Raw genomic sequence first — 20,599 nt, forward strand, 5'->3', positions numbered from 1 at the left:
TTTACATGTGACTGATCTCCTTATATTTATTGTCTGTTATTGCTTCAGAAAACATACAAGTATGGACAGCAGCATTTCAATAACAATCGTCATACACGTGGGAAACACTGAAAATGCTGTATTGAGCACGACAAGCCAAATTCTATTTTCTGTAATGTAACCACATGCACACGTTTGTTGTTTTTATTTAATAGAACCACTCAGTATCTGGTCCATGTATGAAGTTCGTCTCCACTTGTGCAGATGATGTTGTGATCAATGTTATTGGAGAGGCTGCCAAATACATGAGTTAACAGCACAAGCAGCACTATGAACCTCAATATCTGACAGTTCTTCTTGAACATGTGTAGAAAAACTATTGACTGTGATGAGCAGTGTTGCCAGATTGGGCGGGTTTTCTGACCCAATTGGGCATCTTTGGGAGCTTGTTTGTGTTACTTATTTTATTTATTTAGTGCAGTTTAGTGTTTATGACGTGTCCTTTGTTACACATGAGTTTGTACAGAGGTTGAGATTTGGGCTGGTTTTATAGAGGTGGACAGGCTTTGTGTGGTGTGTCAGCTGGAAACCAGGACTGATCTGGCAACCCTGACAGTATGCGCACTGTTGCAGATACATTTCCCATGTTCCCATCTCCAAGATGGAAGCTGGAAGCCTTTTTCAGAAAATCTCAAAAACGTTGTCACGTGAGGCTCTGTTCACAAAACAATGTTTTCCAGTAAAATCAAAAAACTATCATAGCACATTAGATGTCCATTTAAACAATAATGATGCTTAGAACCAGTGAAAAAAGTTTGATAGCTTCTCCCAAGATGGAACTTTTCGAAAATGCTCCAAATTGGTCTCTCTAAATGGGGGAAAATGCAACTTTTCTGCCATTATGCAACTAATGGCCAAAGTATATAGTTGTTCATCACATCCCAAAAGATTTTGCTTTGTTTTCCAGAATACTTATTTTTAACTCCGTATTGATTGCCACAAGGATTATAAAAAGTTCTAACATTTGAGAGACTTCAGAGTGGAAGCAGGAAGGTAAAACTCATTAAACTTTGCTATCTGTGAGAGGAGTGAAGTCATTTAACACTTTATCCAGGTGACTCCTGAACAAAAGACGCATTGGAGAAGTCAATGTGTTTCAGAAAAAAAAAAAAGAAATCTTGGAATTATCCCAAGTTTAAGCTCTCCAAACAACGCCAACAAGCGGATCCCCAGAAATATAAAAGCCGGTCGAGGAATGAAGAAAAAAAAAATAATAGTAATAATTTGAAAATGTAGAGGCTGAAGAAATAAAAAATAAAATTAAAGAAAAAGATGAAGAAATCCCTATGAGCGTTGGAGCGTTTATCAGGGGATATATATCCCCGACTAGTTGGCAAGTGTGCAATGAAGCCTGCCACAGTGTCACGCCGCACTGTGGCTTTTAATAGGAACACGGCTTAAGAGGCCCTTACATCTTTCGTTTCACTTGAAGTTGTCACTCAGTAATCCCTCGGTAAAGTGTAATGCCGCTGGATTAGCACCGCAACCCCAGATTTCCAAATTATCATCTGAAAAAACCCACTGAATGATGTCGCTAATAGGAACCAAATTATGCAAAAGAAGAAGGCAGGTTTTTTTTTTTTTTTCCCTCCCTGTTCCTCACTCCACCCGCTTTCAATTTGTCGTGTCTGTCGCGCTCTCTCTCTCTCTCTCTCTCTCTCTCTCTCTCTCTCTCTCGCTCTCTCTCTCTCTCTCTCTCGAACTTTTACAACGGTCAGATTAGCATGCAGCTGTGTTCATATTGAGAAAAAAAAACTGTCCAGATGAATATACAGCATCACAGGGGGATTTATTAATAGGGGGCAGTCTAAGTCCATCTGTGGTTGAGCTCAGGCCTAATTCTTCCCTCTGACTGAATGTACAAATTCCCAGTGATGGCCCACGTCAACAGCTCCTGGAGTGGGAGGGGAGGATGAGAAGCGGGAAAGGGAAAAGAGAGGGAACGCATCCAAGGCCTCTTCCTCCTCCTCCTCCTCCCACTGTCCATTCTCCCCGGAGTCATCTTAACCAAAGCTGCAACCTAGACTGACCATGTTTGTTGTCATCACTAAGCCTGAAGACTTCTACTTTTGGGGATAAAGATGATTCAACAAACCCACACACCAACTTGTCTTCAATCTTTCCTTTTTTTTTTTCTTTTAACATCTTCCAGTCCCAAGTTTCGTGGGTTGAATCCCTTTTTTCGTTATTTTTTTAATGTAAACACTTAAACTTCATTTTATGACATAAATGCATGATAATAAATCCTTACTCTCCTATTTTAGAAATACATACAAACGTTATACCCCTTATTGAGCCTTTGTAGCTGTAGAATTGTCCAAAAAAAGAGGCCTCTTTTTCCAACATCACTTCAACTTTTAATATCCGGCAGTTCTTCAGTATTACTGTGTGTGTTCGACTATCTGCTCTCTCTCAGGTCAGCTGATAAGCTGCTCCTAAAAGCGTAAGCTGAGAGGCGACAGCACCTTTGCAGTCATTGCCCCGAAGCTGTGCAATGACTTGCTTCTGTCCATATTTTTAAAACCCAACAACCTTTTCTCTTTGGCCTTCGATACCATATTGACTTTTTATTCTGCAGTTTTTACACATCTTTTAAAGTCTCTTATGTTCCCTGTGTTTTTTTTTATTATCCCTTTTTAATTAGTTTTGATTGCATTTGTTTTATTGGCTCTTTTATCTTTTTTTAAAATATATAAACCTGTGAATTGTGCATTTTTACGTCACATTTCTCCTTTGTACACTCTGGTCCAATGTGGTGTCGTCACTGTTCTTTATAAATAAAGTTGGGTTGGATTGGATACTGAGACGCTTGTGATACCAATCGAATCAATTCAAACTATCTTTGTAAAGTAGTTTTCATACGCTAAGTGCTTTACATAAGTCACTTCCATCCTCCCCAAGAAAAATACAAGTTCCATTATGATGTCAAGCACAAAGTTGTTGTTTTTTTTAAAACTATATCGAGACACAAAACAGTTTTTAACCCTTTATAGGTCCACTTGTTTTAACATGTAACACTCCAATCTTACTTGTTATTAAAGGATGGAAACTTTTAAATTTATGAACAATAGAATTTCACGTACCAAATGCACTATTTATCACTTGATGTTTTCATAAGAGGGCATATCGTTCTATTATCTTCTTGAATGCATCATACCCTTTAACTGTTCCACAATAATATTTTGTACTGGTTATTTAAAAATATCCTAAATATGGCTTACTGAACACAGCACAGTGAGTATTACGTGATTAGCACATATTAGCATTAGCATGCTTACTGTTATGAACCAAATAAGGTCACTCTGCTTTTTCTGGTAGTGATAAGGGTCACAACTTGAGTAACACATTGGCTGGATAAATTGGAAAACACTGGGTTAGTATCTCTGTCTTTACAGGCCAAAAACCTGAAACAATGCATTTGGCCATCCTCTTCAGCAATTTGTCAACCATGATGACCACTAACATGACAATGAAGGATTATAAAGTTGCATTGGTGCAAATTTCACAACGAAGTGGAGTTGCTATTGCAGGTGATTCTCAAGTATAAAACCACTAAGTCCCAGGAGAAGGTTGGGGAAGGTTTCACTCTGGAAGCAATTGTTTGTCCATCAACTCATGCATGTGCAGAACAACTATTTACTGAAGGCGTGGTGTGCCTGCACAGTAGCAGCAGTTCATAAAAATAGCATCCCCCCCATGTACACATAGGTGAAGTCGGAGCTTTCTGAAGATGCTGCGTTTTGCCAGTGAAAGATTTTGAAAAAAAAAAATGTAATTGCGTTTTCCTCCGTTTCCACTTTGACCGAGTCGAAGTGTTCTTCAAAAAAGTTACGCTTTACTCCGTTTCCACAGAGACTGAGTCGGACCGTTTTCAAAAAATGTCCTTTTCAGTGGCACCAATCACAGTTGTCGTATAAACTGACTCCAAAACACGGCAGGAGTTTTCTGTTTTCCCTTAACAATGTTGTAAACAGGGCCCTTGTTACTTGGTGACGGGTAAGAATATAAACATAGAACAACATAGTTCCAGCTGCAAGTTCAAAGATCTCCTCTCTACATGCTTTAGTCTGATCACGAGCTGGTCTTGTATGTACTTCATCACAGCATTGTGACTGTATCGTGACTGTAGCCCCCCCCCTCCTAACCTCCCCAAGTGCCCACCGAGATACCGCAGCACTGATGGGGGAAGAGAGCAGACATGTTTTCGCCGTTCCACTTCTTTCTTCAGACACAGCCAGGGGACATGGGAGGAGGAGGGATGATGGTAGCTTCAACCTGCCCTCACAGCACAATTGGGCCGCCTGCCATGAGCCCCGTGATTTATGATGCCGTCAAAACGTACACTGGTTTTTTTTTTTCTCTCCTTTTTTTTTTTTTTTCCTCCCATCGCTTCACCAAGGGTCACTGTGTTGTCTTAGATGCCTCTATCTCCCTGTGTGCCGCCATGCTTTCACTTTGAAGAAAAAAAAAACGTAAAGAAAACGAGAAACAACTAATCTCCTGCAGTCACTGTTCATTTACTCTCTCTGCCTGAATATGATGTTAGAATGCTAATCCTGCTTTTTTTTCATATATATATTTTTTTTCTTTTCTTTTCATTTTTCAATGCTCTGATAGGATCCATTTTCTGCCTTTGTTGCAGGAAAGGAGCTGTAGCTTGGATGCTTTATGCCTGCATAGTCTTTAGATGTTAGTAGCAATTACCACAGGAGCCTGCAGAGCTGGGTTTCTACATAGACGGGGACTATTAAGTGTTGAATATCACCTTAAAACGTGAACTGCTGAATATATACTTCCGCATATACATGAACCGATGGTGAAAGGGACACCCACACACCTTTAAAAATATATTTTTTTACATATCTAGGAAGCAGTTGAATTAGCATCGTTTAACGGGACGCCCTGTGCACTTTCTTGTCAAATGTTTGGGAACAAAAAGAAAGAGAGAAAAAGAAGTGGCAAAACAGTTTGGATGTGTGGCTAATTTATTGCCCCTCCCCCTCCTCCACGTGCTCGCCCTCCACACCTCCTCCAGACGCTCCGCCGGTTCATCTGCAGAGGAGGATTTCTCCCCGTCAAAGGACACGGCTCAGCTTGGCTGATTAGCCACGCTCGCTGAGCGTGCCCGGACGCCTCGGCCCCGCCGCTAAAGAGGTGGAAAGGATTCGGCTCGAGGACGGGTGGGGGTTAAACGGAGAGGGGGGGGGGGTGCTGTCGATGCGGGATGCTAAAGCTGAGCTGGTATGCTAATAAACACAGGGTGTGACACTGTCATGCAAATATAAACTCCCCCTGGCAATTCTCCCCGCGAGTTTGATACACTCCCCGTGCGCCGCTCTTCCCCTTCGCTGTTAACGCGGCTTGAAGTACATCTTTCCAGCCTTCTTTTTTTTTTTTTTTTGATAACTTTCTGTTGAGCACAATAAGGTCTTTAAAATCAGTCGAAAAACACAATTTCAAATCCTTCCCTTTAAATGCTTCGCTGCGATTTATTTATAAGCGTAACAGAACTGGCTCAAAGTGCGAGCCCCCTCCCCCAACATTTGCAAAACAAATATCGCAAAACTGGCTAATCAGATGTAACTGCTGCCGTTTGAGTTGACATTCTGTGTCACATGTTATCAAACCTAGTGGTGAGAGGTCAGAGGTCAAAAATCACAAACGTCCATCAAAAAAATGACAAAACGCCACAAAGTCAAACTGGCCTGCTTCTGAAACGCAGTTTAAGAGCAACTGTACAAGTTACTTCATAAATCACACAGGTCTTAAGGCCCCGTTTACGTGAAGTGTCAAGTGAAAACGTTTTGCATTTACGCAGCAATGTTTTGAAAACAATGTCAGTTTACACAGAAACAAGCCTTGAATCTGAAAGCAAATGAGTAGTAAAATGTAGTTGTTTTGTCATCACGATCTTTCCACATTCATGATTTCATCAATAAATATGGACATTTGTTTTATAAGTTGGAATTGAAACAAACAGCTTTCCTCTTCGGATTCGCGGAGTTGAGACACTTTCTTATTCCTTTCTATCATCTTCTCACTGAACTTGACAATTGCGACCAGATGATTTGCCTCAGTGTGACTCAACTGAGGAGAAAGTCACATCCAGGCAGTATTTCTTTGTTCGGAGTATAAACGTTTGCCAGTGGAAGCGTTTGGCGATCTGGGATAAATTAAGTCTCCTGGCCCCTTGGAGCCACTGAGAACCCTTTAAAATATTCTCGACGACTAATCTGCTGATCAGCATGAGGTGTGGCTGCCAGTGAATTATGTTGATTATTGCACTATGCTGGGGAAAAAAAGAACAAAAAAACTGCACCAAGCCGAGTGCAGTTATGGCTCTGCTTTGCTCTGCATAACACCAATCTCGACTCTGTGGAGAGCAATGAGAATATTTCAGAATGGTAACAGAAAAGACACGACCATGGACACATTATAATCCCCGCCATATGAGGTTGTTTTTTTTTGTTTTGTTTTTTTTTTACTTTTTCTCACTTAGGAAAAATTGCATCCTCTAATAATTTCCTGCTGAAGTTGAAAAGGGTATTTTGAAAACTGGAAAAGGTCATCTCATTATTGGGAATTACCACAGGAAGCCATATCGTCATGTTCGTTATGTACACACGGGGGGCCAAACACAAGAGCAAAGACCTTATCAGTTTTTGCAAATTAGTAATATGTGCAAATAGGAAGCAGCACTAAGTCTGTCTGGGTGTTAGCATGCAGATCTGCGCTTTAATTGGCTTCAGTATATGCTTAGGCAGCCACGCCAGGGTCCTATTAAAACATGTTAACCACTGTATACTATGGAGGCACTGTAGCATGCTCTTAAGTTAGATTAAACAACAACAACAACTCCCTGGTCGTTATACTTGGGGGGGAATAAAGTTGAAAGTTGCTCAAATAAATGCTGCAATTTAAACTTTGCTTTAGCAGCATTTAGCCAGTTTATCTTGAAAGTCGTTTCATGCTTAACTGGGGGGCAAAAAAATGCCCCATATTACCTTACGTAGTGTTGGAATGGACGCATTTTATTTAGGTTAATAGAAATCTCACATTAGTCGCATAGTGAACACTTTGTGTTTGGCACTTAAAGTGCTTACTGTGCAAATTAGACCATGGCAATCGAAGGAGAGTCAATCCGGGACACGTAAATGGGACACAAACAACAACTTCAGCTCCACGAAGCACTGCATCTTTCAAATACTGGAGTTTCAGGCATAACTGGATAAATACCTACATTTTTGCTCAGGTTATTGGCAAACGTACATCAGTTGAGTACTATATACTTTATTCTTGCTAAAATGAGGTACATAACGTGCACTGTAAAACCGGATGTGTTAGTTCCACTCGAACCACTCGAGGACACTGATTGCCCTTAATAGTTGAAAGTTTACCTACTAGAATAATTGAAGCGTCAGCAATTATTCAATTTGAGGATGGCTTCAATATCTAGAGTATTTGTTTTTACAACTTGAGTAAATCAATTTATGACAACAGATTCCTTCAAGTTCATTAAAGAACATCAACAAAACAAAAATGAATAAATAAATAAATCCATGTTAATCTACTTTGCCACTCTATATGGCATTTTATTATTTACATTGAAATAAGACTATAATAAAATAAGTACAAGGTACAAGTTTATTAAAACTCCTTACTTTTTAAGTAAAAACAATAACAACTTAATTTTCAATCTATTTAACAAAAAGTTGAAAATTGCGTAAAAAACAGTTGTAATCTAAATGTTACCATTATCATTGTTCATTTAGTTCATCTTTCACGTAATCTCAACCTTAACTGAAGAAGGAAAACCCTGAATTATTCTGTGTAGTGTTAGTATGGTGGCATTTTTTTTAGGTTAATAGAAATCTCACATTAGCTGAGCAGTGAAAGCTTTGTTTTTGCTAAAGAAGGGTACTTACAGTGCAAATTAGTCTATGGCAATCTTAAGCAAGTCAATTGGGGACAAGTAAATGGGCCACAAAAAACAACTTTGAATACAGGTCAGTTTCTTCAAACTCCCCATTTCTTGATTTGAAAGTTGCAGTAAAACTCTAAACTTTAGATTTTGCATTGCTTGTTTAGAAATGTGATTTTATCCTTAACTGAGAAAGAAAAGTCCAGTATCATCACTTGGAGTGCTAAAACGGGATACTTAGATGTTTTTTTTTAAGGTTAATGGAAATCTCACATTAGTTGAGTGGTGAACGCTTTGTTTTTGTTAAATGAAGGTGCTTAAAGTGACACACGGATCACATTAGGTCCTGTTTTCAGTGAAAAAAACATGAACCGAGGACCAACTACTCTGGGTGGCTCTCAACAATAAATCTACCAAGACCGAATCATGGCACTCTGGAAGCCGCCATTGTTGTTATTGTGCATCTACTCACACGTGCAGAAGAACTATTTACGATTGTTCTTTAAACTCCCAAATATTTGAGTAAAAACTACTTCTTGTCTTGGGGGGGAAAAAATGCTATATCACTGATTATTTAGTTCATCTTCAGCATCATTTCATGCTTAACTTAAGAAGTTCCCTGTATTAATTGATGCATTTTAATTAGGTTAATTCCAGTGACAGTGACAATGTGAAAGCAGTCAACTGGAGACACATAAAAGAGAAATGACTTTTGTATAAAGGCCAGTTTCTTTGAAAACGCCTGCATTTCTTAAGAACAAATGGAGTGACAGCAATAAAACGCAAAAACACTACCACAGCCAAATAAAAAGACCATCGAATAAAAGAGTAAATGCTATATTGATGTCAAAATACTCAATAGCTGCTCTACCTGCACCCGTGGAGGTTGACATTAAGCTGCACACATTCTTCACTGAAGCAGAAGTGGAGATACTTGTGTGAAGAAAAAAAAAAAAAAAAAACTGGTAACAGTGGAAGTACTGATTCAGCTTTCTTTTCAAAAATGTACTAGCTCTGAAGTGTGCGCCAAGTAGCATATGAAAGGAGAAAATAGAAAACGTTTAGAGGACATTTCTAAAAGCTATATAAATTTAAATGCCACTCTTAAATAAATCCATCGAAGAGCAATGTTGCTTCACTTCGAGGCATGTGGACACCAGTTCTCCATGTCAGCTATCAAGGCAGTGGTCTTCCACTGCAGACGTCTTCCTTTCTAGTTTGTTCCTGTTGGTTTTCAGTGGCCCCAAGCGCCGTTCTCATGTCAACGGACACCCGAAACGCAATGGAAGTGTAATAAACTGTGTAATAAACTGTGCATTATTCCATTAGCGTAGGCATCAATAGGGTAAACAACTACTTTAAGAAAAGTTAAGGCATAGCTGGCAGTCGTTTTCAGCTGGGAAATGTTTTTATGATCAAATATACATTGGATGGTAATGAATTTTCATGAATTAAGTAGATTCCAGACTAATTTTGGATTTTGGTCACAAATGCAAGTTAGCAGCTAGGCTAAGGCATCATAAGGTTAATTCGGGGATAAAAAGGAGAAATGTAGTTTATTAGTTACATTTACATTAAAATAAGCAATTCAAAAGTTCCCAGCCTTTATCAAAAGTTTAAAATTCTCAGGCAAATGATGCTAATATAGCATGGTGCACGCAAAATGAGTTGTCATACGAACTAGAAACAACAAATAGCAGCTGTTCTTTGGTGTATGAAAGTGTATGAAAACTGGACATTTTTGAAGGGTTTCCATGAGTCATTTTAATTCAATTTTATTTAAATCCGTTTTTGACTAAAGTGTGATTACAGCTGCAGCGCTCCACGAAGACATCAGTATCCAAACTCGTGATAGGACTGACTTCAACCGAGCCGCATTATGTAGTCGGTGAATTAAACTTTACTTTAATGTGAGAGAGTGCCTTCTTTCCAAAGTTACAGTCTCGCTTCAAGCAGAATTCAGGGAGCCCCTTAAAAACATCTCGTTATCACTTGGACCACGTGAAGCTGACCGCAGTTTATCCGGAGACGCCTTTGAAACCTTTAACACTGCCGATTTCCCTGCAAACCAAGTCTTATCAGCACACTGTCCTTATTACTATGGTACATATTGTCCTCTCCCGTTTCGGGTCTATAGCAGAATTATAAATGAAAGGATACGCACGATGTATGAATCCCCTAATTGCACTCCTCCACAGAAAGTGATGCGGAGCTCCTCGCAGCAGTTCTCTTATTCGTGTGCATGTACCAAAGATAATGTCACATGTTCCACAGTCATTAGAGCAGCAGAAGAGACACACTTAGTGTGAATAGCCTTGTGACAGCCGGCCCTGGGCCTTATTTTCAGCTCTGCCTTGGCTGGGGAAGGTGTTTCAAAACCTCTTCCTGTGGCGTTTGAGGCAGGAAAAAAAAGGGTTAGAGATTTCGTAACTTAATTTGGATCTACCTTCGTGGATCTCGCTTCAATCCGTCCATCTGCTGCAACTTCTACCTGTATCTGCAAAGTTCACGCTGTGATTGCAAATGGGCGAGGACTTTAGAGGACAAGGTTTATTTCCCCACCTTTCTCTCTTATTTATTTTTTTTTTTTTTTTTCTACCAGGAAAAGGCAGCTTGGTCAGCAGTGAAAGGAATTGTGCATCATATTGCCGTGTCGAACCAATATTAAGGTCAAACCCTCGAGCATTTGAGAAAACAATCCACCGTGCGGTGAAAAACTTGTGACCATCAGCTGTTTTAAGTGTGAGTTACTGGAAACAGTGCACTGATTCAAGTGATGCCTCCAAAGATAATTGCCTCTGCAGTGCGCCGTAAACAAGCCTCAGACTGGATGGCTTCTTTTCTGTCGAGCGTTACTCAAAAATGACAAACACATTGGACCCCAGGCAGATTTAGAGTTTAAAGAGAACATATAGATGTGTGTTTATTGAGATAACTTTGGCTATGGGTTTTATCTCACTGTGAACATTGATGAGGACTTGGGATTTTCAATGAACGTAAGAATTTCTCACTACGATCAGTTTTCTTACTATGTGACATGTTTGTATTATGAAGGAACTGATAACCTCAAGAGCTAAACCTGAGACTTGCATTAAAACCATATATTTTTTTAATCTTTCCATAAATTACAAAGATATTCACAATTGAATGTTGCAAATTCCTGAAGAATGAACAAATAAATATATATAATCACAAAAGGCCCAATTTGAGTCTTTTCCCTGTCTTTATGACTGAAAATGAATGAGTGCAATTTAGAAACAAAACAGTGAGTGGATATCAAATCAGAACATTTTGTAATGATTTGATTTATAAAAAAAAAAAAAGAAAAGAAAAAAACTTCACAAAGTTAGAAAAACATTTGAAAAATTACACATTATAAACGCTTATTGTGAAACTCTTGCAGTTAGGGTTAGGGTTAGGGTTAGCCCAACGTTACACACAAAGTAATAATTCAACAACAATAAGCTCATTCAAAGATACAAATACTGATGAAGGTCTAATTTCTTGTTCAATATTAAACAATAGTACATTTTGCAGGGGGAAAGTGGTTTGTGTGATCAAAACTGGCGCCTATAGGGTTAAATTTTATTGGTGATGTTGCAAATTAAACAAGAGCTCTTAAAAAAAACACAAATTGAGATTTAAAATATACATTGTGTAATTAACAGTGACAGCATTACAGTTTATGCAGATGACTATGTTATTTACTACAAAGGTGAATATTTAATTCACAAAGTGGCCCCGAGTCGAAAGGATCCAAGCACTCTGTTTTTATTCTTATTTTGCTCGGGAGCTGTGAAACTATGTTGATGATAAAAAAAATAAATAAACGTATCTTTGCCCCACAGAACAACACAACATCAGATATTGTTTAAAGAACACTATGATATCTGTGATACTAGGTGCTCAGGCGCCTGGATTGTCTGCGCCCCCTTGTTCCCTTTCCTGTAGCGTATTGATCTTTTTTTTCTGGGATTGTTTATAGAACTCTGTGTCTAAAAAGAGACCTATTGATTTCCCCGTTTTTTTTTTTTTTTTTTTTAGGTGGGGCCATTAAGGTTCTGCCACAGCATAACACACAGTTTCACTCATCAAAATGAAACGTGTGATAAAATAAGCCGACTTAATTACACATCGTCAAAGTGAATATGAAACGTTTGCGTTCGCATGAGGTTTTCTCTTTTTTTTCAAGTTTCTAAAAAAAAAAGGGTAGAACGGGTGAAGATTTTCTCTTTTCACCGTTGATAGCGATCGTCACCATCCTATCTGATCCGGGTCCTCTTTTCCACCGCTCCTCCGCGGACATCGATCCCATCACTTCAGCACTGGAACACAAATAGAAAGTGTAAAAGAGAGTGAAAGTGGAGCCCAAACAAACACCAGCCGTGTCTATGTTAATGTCAGAGATGATTACTCACTACTTTAGCTTGGAAAAACACTTATTGTTCCTCAAAATGAGCTTTCATGGGCTCCATTGTCGTCCGAAAACCATTAAATTAGTTCGCCACGCTGTCACACTGGTTTCGCTCGCTCTTTGAGTACGTACTTTATTTTGGGCCAATCACGCCGCGCGGAGATGCACTCGGGGTTTTTCACTTGCTTGCCGCTGCAATGACTTAGATATGTAAACCAATAACCAAAGGGCTTCAATTCTAGCCATCAATCAGGCAAAAGTGTCGAACCCAAAAACAAAACAGATGATAACTGTGTCAGTAAAAGACGAGTGGGCTGTAGATTCTCGGCCCGTGGGCTTGAATCTCGGCCTTGTTGGGTTCATTGCCTTTGGATCCGCGGCGCAACGATCGCTCATTTCGTCCTCCACTTTTATTGTCATTTTCACACAGACTCTGGCAAGGTGAGACACAGATTAATGAAATATGGATGTCTATACACACAAAAGTCAAGAGAGCGGGTCATTCTTTCCTTTTTTTTTTCTTTTTTAATCCCCCCCTCCCTCCTCCCCACCTTCATCTCTGACCAATCTCCAAGTCTCTGCTGTCAGATATAATATAGCGGGACAAATTTCAACAGAGGCTGCCCTCTGCATCTCTTGTCTAACTCTGTGCCCTACAAATGTCACTCTCCCGCAGAATAACATGAGGATGAATAACTGGACTTTCTCCTCTAATCCGGAGACATGTGCGTCCATTCGTGCGAGAGGGACTGCGTAAAGCGCCAACATTTCTGCGGTTTTCCCTTTCGATAAAACAAGTGCAGGATGTGTCATATCAGGACAGAATCTCTGTTTGCAAAGTGCTGTTGTGATCTGTCCGCGGAGGCAGGCTGTTAAATAAACTGCACCAAAATACTGAGGCAATGTAAGCTCATTCGGTAGCAATGATGCAGTCAAGGGCAGCGGTTATTCATCTCGGGCTGATCTCCTGATAGAACATGATGCCAAATGCAGACATCCCTTTGGCTCGCTGCATTTTGCGCTATAGGCAAGAGTTTGATGTTTGGTTGAGAGGACAGGACGGCAGCAAAGTGGATGCTTGGAGCGCTTCCAGGGATTAAACTCATGAATCTAACAGCAGCCAGTGGTCATCGTGACACAAACACTGCATGGGTGGTAACGCATGCACAGCGTGGGGTCTTTGGCTCGGAAGGAAGCGGGGGGGAAGAAAAAAGAAAAAAAACTGAAACCATGAAACCATAAACGCCTGCAGATCTCCCCTTCCATCTTCATACTGCACACTTCATGTGAGCTGCATTTTCATTGGGAATGACATGCTTTGTCGCTGGCTAAAGCTCTGCTAAGTGTTTTGGAAGCGATCGGCGTGTGCGCACGCACACACACACACACACACACACACACACACACACACACACACACACACACACACACACACGATAAAAGAGAGCACTGTGTTTTTCTGAGCCTTCCTAATCTGCAAAGTCCTGTCTACCGTCCACATGCAATTCAAACAACATTTACCTGATGATTTTTTTTTTTTTTTTTTCATTTTACACCCGGTATCTTATAATATCACAACTTCATTATCACCTTATCACCACAAGTCATGCTTTGTTCATTTGTGGCTTTAACTTCATTATCTGGTTATATCATAAGATAACAGCAAGCTGCTTGTGTAACATTGCAGCTTAATTAGAGGGCTGATTATGATTGCGGTGTCCACTTTTGTTTCACCTTGGCGACAATTAAATCTCATCCTCGGACAAATATTTTGATTAAATGCGGAACTGACTTTTTTCTATTTTTTTTTTTTGAAGGTCAGTCCTGCCTGAGGCAATTTACATCTTCTGTCATTCTTTCATGTCTTTTCTTCAGTCTGTTTTGTGAATGTGTGTATGGACTTACATCCATTTCTGCTCTAAGAACTGAAATCTATTCATGCACTTTCAATTCAAGTTCTCCTTGTAGGTACAAAAAGCAAATCCCCAGTTGACTTTGCTGTAAATCTAAAGTAAGTCGATGTATGTCAATGGGATGTCTTGGCAAGGCAGGAAAACATTATATGTTGGTTAAGCTGTGGATGTTTCATCTATACCGTAAGAACCTGATTATGTTACTCATGTTGTCGTACCGTCGTATCGGATGCTATCAGGGGTGAGTCTCAATTATAAAACTACTGATATGGAGGATAAAACTAGAACACGGACCACAAGTCATGTCACTATGGTTCTGCTATGCGCATAAGCAGAAGGAACTATTTACAACGAGAAGGGAGGGGGAGAGATGCACAGTAACAGCGCTTCGTCACCTCCGGCAGTCTCTGCAGGGGAGAATCGCAACCAATCTTTCCACCTTGAAATCCGGTATAAAAACTTTGTGGATACAGTGGATCCACATGGTGTCGTGAAAACAGACCCGCCAAAAGTGAAGAAGGTTTTGCGGATTCACTGTCGCGTAAACGGGGCCTCAGCCTCTTTAAGTCTTGATCTTACGATGCTCTCGTCATGATTACGACATTATCTGTCGCCACAACCACATTAATGGGACTCGTCTAAATATGGGGACGAATCAGGGCCAACAAATAAGGGCATGTTTCTGGTAAAGGTAGAATCTGAGCTGTGTGTGTTTCTTTCTAACCCTTCCCCATTCAGACGCTTCCGTCACAGCATCCCTGGACCTGACCCATCCCCCCCCCCCGAACTCACCTGGTCCCCTTCAGCCAATCAACTCTGTGGTGTTTGTCCCTCCAGGTCACCGCGACTCCCTTGTCAGGTCGTTATGTCACTGCTTTTGTCTGTTTCCCGCCGTCCTGTGACCAGTCGGTTTCTCTTCTGTACTTTTGACCCCGTCTCCTCTCTGGATTCCGCCTCAGTCTGTGTTTGCCTTATCTCTAACCTTTTACTTCCTGCTCCCAGCGTTAGGTGGTCCAGTCTCTCGCTTTTGTTGTCGCTGTTATCGAGAATGTTTTTTTTTAGCAATGAAAACTCATTGTTTTCTGCTTTTTAAACATACAGTTTTTGAGCATGCAATTTCTTATTTGTAGTTTTTTTTATTTATTTCAACTTGTGACACTACACCACACACGGGTATCATTATTTGCCTTCACACGCACGCTTTACTTCACTCATTTGCACAGAAAATAAAGGCATTAACACCTTCAAAGGAACACACGTCGAACCATACAACACTCGGTCAGAATCTAATTAAAAATTCATGTGTGACATGTCAGAACGCCACATGACGTTTTCAGAAGTGTTTCCTTTCATGAAAGATGTATGCAAATGACACACGTGTGACTCTTACAAATAAAATGTTTGTGTTAAGCATTATCTCTATGCAAATGGGAACAATGTGATTTTTGGTTGTTGCGTAAAGACGTGTCACCTCGGTGAGAAAAACAAAAACATCTCACCGAGTGTCAGAAAACTATTATTATTTCATTAACACGAAAGCTCGCAGCACTAAAAGTGGCAAGTGTTTCTGCACAAGTGAGAAAAGTGATGAACATACTCTTGTTGCTCTCACTGCAAGCGCCTCTTGCGAGCTAAGGTTGCTAGTCTCGAGCAGAAAGAGACAAAATTACACTAAAAACACTGAATTGTCAGCAAAGAACAGTATATTAGTGTTTTTTTTTAAAGTAATGCATTCCATAGATATTTATTACATGTACTCACACTCACACACAGAGAGGGATCAAATTTAACAGATTACAGTGGGTAATCTGGTCCGGGCACAGCACTGGATAAAAGGTTTATGAGCTGCATTAGTTTGATTACTCTCAACCCCCCAACAGTTTACAGGCTCGTCCCATAAACTGATCTGACGTCTGACCCTCTCCAGAAAGGAATCTGACATCATTAACAGCGAATCAATGGACCCTCCAGGTTAAAGGTGCTCGGTGTGAGATTTACCGACCACTAGTGGTGGGATCTACCCCGAAAGCCTGTTGATTACTGTTACGAGCTGTTCGGATGTGACAAATAAAGTTAAGGTGCCAGCGCTCAGAACCACTGAATATGCAATTTTTCTGAAATGCAGCTACTCCCAGTCCATGTTCTCCTGGGACGTGGTAGCTTTGTAGTCGACAGTCACCCAGAGTAGCAATCCAACTTTGTTGTCAGTCCATATAAATGTCCGTACAGAAATGACCAACAGTTCCAGCCTGGCATGCCTAACTACATCGTTGTCAGGGTTTCTGCTGTTTCCATGGGAACGGACATCGTTTTCAAGACATCGCTGGAAAACGGGAAACTTTTCTGATACGTTTTGACTTGAAACGTCGGATAAATGGAGCCTTAATGTATGTTAGCGTGGCTGTCATGAAGCATAATGGGCGTGGCTTGTATCTGGGTGGACGTCATATAGATCAACCACGTAAATACTGTCGACTCATTTCCCCCAACTAAATTAATTAATTAAAAATGAACTTCCAGGCCTGAACCTACTGAGTGGGCGTGGCTTGGCGTCTTTCGGCCTGCTATTGCTTCAAGGCTCATATTTCCCCATATTACGCCTGTAATGCGATGTTATAACTGTAGAAATAATGTCTTAGTGTGTAACTTCTGCTTCCGAGATATTGCACACTGGATGTTTTAAGTTTGAGTTTGCGATGGCTATGAGCTGTGGACAAAGTTTAGCTCTGAGCAGGGGGTGCATCGACACATCTAACACTGTGTTGAACCGAGCCTCTGCTGCTTTATTTTGGCGATTAAGGGTAAAGTTAAAGGAAAATGTAATAAATGGCAGCGGGCAGCAGATTCACCATCTCCACATTCTCCGAAGGCATGTTAAACATCTCAACCTCAGTGTTCACTTTCAAATATGTGAAATCGTTATTCAATGTGTGGTGTGTTTTCGTAAGTCGACCATACTAAACTGAGTCCAGATCAAAAAAAAAAACAAAGACCCTTTCATATCTGGACTGGATTATCCTGCGGAGCCTACAGAATCATTAAATCAGTGTTTCTGATTAATGGAACACTTTTATTTGTGACATGTGTGGGGAAATAGACTCCACACACATACACCACATGAAACCAAGTCCACATCAGAAACGACCAAAGTCAGAGCTGTCAAGTTCATATTGAGTCATTCCAGAGAGGACAACAGTGTTGTGAAGCCTTGATCCTCTTTGAGAAATGGCAGGAAAATGAGGTTTCACTATTGTTTTACAGCATGCAGTCCACGTTAAATCAGGACCAAATGTCAAACCATCATAACTAAGGTTTGTCAAATGTAAAGTTCCACAAAGCTGACATTTTCTGGCCTGATCCAGCCATGATGTTAAATAGGACAAAAAAACACATTTTAACAACTGACACACAGGATTTTAATGAGAACTATAAGACATATATACCTCCATATATTTCCAATTAAAAACAAACATGTCATCAATGTTTTAATTCACCAGAAGGTGCTGCTCATGCTAGCCAGTAATCAATATGGTGGCTTTAGGAGGGTACACTCCTGTGAAAAGGTGCAATGGGAGGAGGAACATGAGATCTCAACTCTGACCCCACTGGCCACTGGTGTAAGTGCTACGATGATCCTTATGGGTCAGCTTCCAGGAGACGAAAGGAAGTACAGACGCAGAGTACAAATGAAATACTTCGTCTTTATCCATAGGCATATCCTTTGTGAAGCATAAACGATCTCGTAGATTAAAAACCCTGTGAAAACTGTCCAACTGGGACAATTTGAATCACACTCTTGAGAATCTGCACTCACAGGCCAGAAGTGCACATACTGTGTTTTGGTCTGCAGCCATTGTACTGCGAACAGCATGGCTGCAGCAAATAAAATCACTTAATAATAACAGTCTTGGACTGTAAAGACCCACATGTGTCTTTACACTGCCTCAGAGAAAGCCTCATGTCTGGATTCATTCCATTTATGATGGGAATGTCCCTGCAGCTGCAGCTTGGAGCCTGTATGTATTTATGTATGTATGTGGCCACTGTTTAACATCGGACTGCTTCTTGAACCGAGGTCAGAACCTTTCAGGACGGGGGCCAGAGAATGAAGCTCAGATCATGTCTTGTTGTAGTTATGAGCAAATTAGGCCCCATTTACACCACTTTTCTCGTGAAAACGCATTTGTTTTGTATTTTAGAAATTATTTTGAAAACATCTTTTTACACAGAAATGGCAGAAACGCTGAAAACGATATTGTGATATGCTGGTTGGCGCTGTTAGTTGTTCTTGTAATGAAACCACACACACACACACACACACACACACACACACACACACGTACAGAGAACAATGTACTATAAAAATGTACAATGGGAGTAAACAGACATTGGTATCATGACGCATGTGCAGAAGGACTATTTATTAAGGCTGTGGTGCATTTGGAGTAGCAGTGTTTCAGAAAAGTCCGCTTCAGGCACCTTTTTCATGTAAACAGACTTTCGAACCACAACAATTTTTTTGTTTTCACTTGAAAACATACATATGGTATCTTAAAAAACAAACAAACCCCCCCCCCCCCCGACAATTTATAAATACCCTCACGTTTTTTCAATATGAGTTGAAGAATATTATTTCTAGCTCCAGTATTACTTCTAGTTTATGCTGTTAGCGTAGTGTTATCCTATATTGTCGTTCACATTGGTAGCCATGGAGATGGTGAAGCAGTCTAAATGAGGAGGGCGTGGCCAAGGGGTTAATTGCCAGATTGCATTTAAAGAGCCATGCACACAAACAACCAGGGGTGATGACGGGGTTAAAAACAATTACACAAAAATATGATATTTTGATGTTTTGCCACAAAGTTACAAACATTTCACGAGGAGACCAATAACGGACGTGGGAATAAATATCAGAATATTGCACCGCTTTTGTGAATATCATCAATGAAGTCTGGAATTTAACCAAAAGTAACTGTACTATTTATTGTCCACTATTGATCATTGGTTTTTTTTCATAATCACTTTTTCCTTGATATATATTCTCTAGATCCGCCCCCTGCACCAATATAATTAGCTATTGTTGTTTGCACATGGTTTAAAAGCGCGGAGGAGGGCAAATACAATACACGGAGTGGCTGAAACTCACAGTCAACCTCTGACTTTGTTAATCGGATTAAAGAAACCGTCGCGTAAACTTGCGCTTCACGACGCAGAAAAGCGACGGGGTCGGAACGTGCGCGCTCCTTCCAGCGATCCTTCGCCATCCTTTTGTTTTGTGTGAGTGTCGTCAGTGCATGTGTGTGTGTGTGTGTGTGTCCTCCCCGTCCTTTTCTTTCTTTCTTTTTTTTTTCCTGCTGGGGACTTGTGAATGGCAGCCAATGGGAGGGTTGAGTCCCCCCTCAGCCTCTCGCAGCCTCCCTGACATCCACACGGAGAAGTGATGCAGCGCGACTGAGACGCGCAGTTGAGGTGGAACAACACCAAAAAAAAAAGGTGCAGAGAGAGAGAGAGAGAGAGATAGAGAGAGGAAGAAGAAGAAGAACGGATACACTCAGCTCCGAAAGAAGAAGAAATAACCTCCTCTTAGAATAAACTTCATCAGCAGGTGAGGCTTTGCTTGTAACTTGTGTTTGATGCGTGTTTGTGTGTGTGTGTGTGTGTGTGTGGGAGATGATCTCCTTGTATTTGTGAATCATCCAGCGGGGCGGACTTACTTCTTTCTGCGGCGTTTTCCCAGCACGCGGGTCGGTTTGTTTAATCATTATTAATAATATATATTAGCATTATTCTTGTAGGGTAAAGCGTCGCGTAATTTCACGCGTTTTAACCGCCGGGTTCGGTGCGGTAACTGGAATAATATAAGAAAAGGTCTTTCTGTACTTGGCGTTTTGTTGTTTTAAATGGAAATGAGTTGAAACTTATTTGCATCTACAGCCATTGCAGGTTGGGTCGATGGCGTGGCCGAGCGGCTTCCTTTAACTTTTCCCTCTTTTCCGTGCGTAATTCTCATCCATTATTCTTGCGCGGGGACGCAGCGGCCGGGTAACAACGCGCCCCTCCTGGGTACAGAGGTCCCACGGGACGCACGGATCTTCATACAAAACCTGTGTTTTGGTTGTTTTTATTTGTATTTATTTTTTTTTTCATTTTTAAATGTAACAGTTTGCTGAAGCGTGCTTTTAACGCGCATCCTCGCAGAACCCGATGTTTCTTCCTCCAGATCCGCGGGATGCGGATCGATGCAGGTGGGACAGCGCGCTCAGATAAAAGGCGGAGGGCTCTGCTATCTGCGGCTGCCTGCAGTCAGTCGCA

The sequence above is a fragment of the Blennius ocellaris genome (assembly GCF_963422515.1).
Source record: "Blennius ocellaris genome assembly, chromosome: 19".
NCBI classification, from domain to species: domain Eukaryota; kingdom Metazoa; phylum Chordata; class Actinopteri; order Blenniiformes; family Blenniidae; genus Blennius; species Blennius ocellaris.